Here is a 1,812-nt window from a genome sequence, read left to right on the forward strand (position 1 = left end):
ATTTTTAGTAGAGATGGAGTTTCGCCATGTTGGCTGGGCTGGTCTTGAACTCCTGGCCTCAAGTGATCTACCCACCTTGGCCTCCCACAGTGCTGGGATTACAGGCGTGAGCCACTGCGCCCAGCCCCCTCTTATTTTCAAACTTTCTACGGCCTCTTTAAGCCCAGTGAAGACAAAGCTGTCCCAGACAGCCCAAAACCAGGCTTGGCCAGTGTGGGGCTGGATCTGGCCCTGGGACTGACTTTTGCCAGCCCCCTGTCCCTTGGGCTCAGTGTGGCTCTGGCTGGGAGGGAGGGGCAAGGGCTGACACTGGGGTCTGGACTGACTGTGAGGGCGGCCTCCCGTTGGTGAGGTCGGTTCTCTGCTGTTCCTACTCCCACTGGGTAGCCCATAGCAGCTGCCGCCAAAGCCCCTCCTCCTGGACAGGCTCCCGACAGCAGGAGGCTACCCGGCGGCCCCTCAGCCCTGCTACTGACGGGCAGATGCCCAATGGGGCAGCCTGGGCCACCTGCACTCACTCTGGATCTCAGCACCCACACTTTGCTCATAATTAATGCAGTACGTACGCCATGTCACAGCATATTAGGGGACGGGGGGTGCTTTGGGGAAAAGACCTGGTCCAGGGGGACGTAGGATGCTGATGAGGGCCAGTGAAATGCCACATAGGGCAGGTGAAGACGACTTCGTGGAGATATGACGTTTGCAGAAAACATCGAAGGAGGAGGAGAGAGGTCTGGTAGTGGGATGTCTAGGGAAGAGCGTGTTGGGCTGAGGGCCTACCGTGCAAAGGCCCTGGAGCAGATTCTGGCTGAGGAAGCAGGGGGGTCCCGTGGCTGCATGGGGAGGAGCAGGGCACGGGGGTCTCAGGTCAGAGGGAAAGTGGGAACCACAGTCTGTGAGGCCTCTAGGGCCTGGCTTCACCCTGTGTGAGGGGAGGGCCCCAGGAGGGTTCCCAGAGGGAGGCTTCCAGCTGGCAAGTTGACAATGGACCTTCAGGGGTTGGAGGTGGAGAGACCAACCGGGAGCCTGCGGTGGCTGCCCAAGCAAGAGTGACCGTGGCGGGGTGGTGTGGGCGGGGGCTCGGGCTCTGTATATTTCGAGATGGAGCCAGGAGGGGCGGCCCGGGTTCTTGACTGGGGCTGAGCAGTGGCCAGAGGCGCCTCTGCCGTCGGATAGGGGAGCCATAGGTCAAGCGTTGCAACCCAACCCTGGCGTCCTGGGGGTTTGAGGGGCACCAGCGGCAGCCCTGGACCAGGTCCTGCTCCCCAAATAGTTACCTGCGGAGGGGTCGTGAGGGTGGTGTGAATCAGTCTCATTCTTGCCACTGCGACAAACTGACCCCAACAAATCCCTCGCTTGCCCCTGGAGCAGCTCCCACCCCTGGAGTAGCACCGTTCTGGCTCCCCTAAGCCCAGCAAGGGCTCCCCCGATGCGCAGGTGTCTTCCCTTCCAGGGCGAGCCAGGACTCAGGTCCCCAGCGCCTTAAGTGCCACCAGCCCAGAGAGCCTGGAGTCCTGTGTGGCCAGTGAGCCGCTGGAGGCCAACGCCCACATCCACAAATGGCACCGAGGGGCCCAGGCCCCTGCCGCTCCTCCCACACAGGGCCTGGGGGCCTGGGGGTCCTTAGGCCACTAGATGAGGAGCTCTAGGCAAGGGAATGTCAGGGGGACAGAGGCCCAAAAGCTGGGCTGGGGTCACGCTGGAAGTACTAAGCAGGGAGAGGAGCACCACGGAGGGAGACACGGCCGGAGGTAGAAGGGCCAGCCCGGGAGCCTGAGCAGGCAGGAGATGGGGGCGGAGGAGAGGCTTCGG

This window comes from Cebus imitator, unplaced genomic scaffold, assembly GCF_001604975.1.
Source record: "Cebus imitator isolate Cc_AM_T3 unplaced genomic scaffold, Cebus_imitator-1.0 Scaffold36, whole genome shotgun sequence".
Taxonomy (NCBI): domain Eukaryota; kingdom Metazoa; phylum Chordata; class Mammalia; order Primates; family Cebidae; genus Cebus; species Cebus imitator.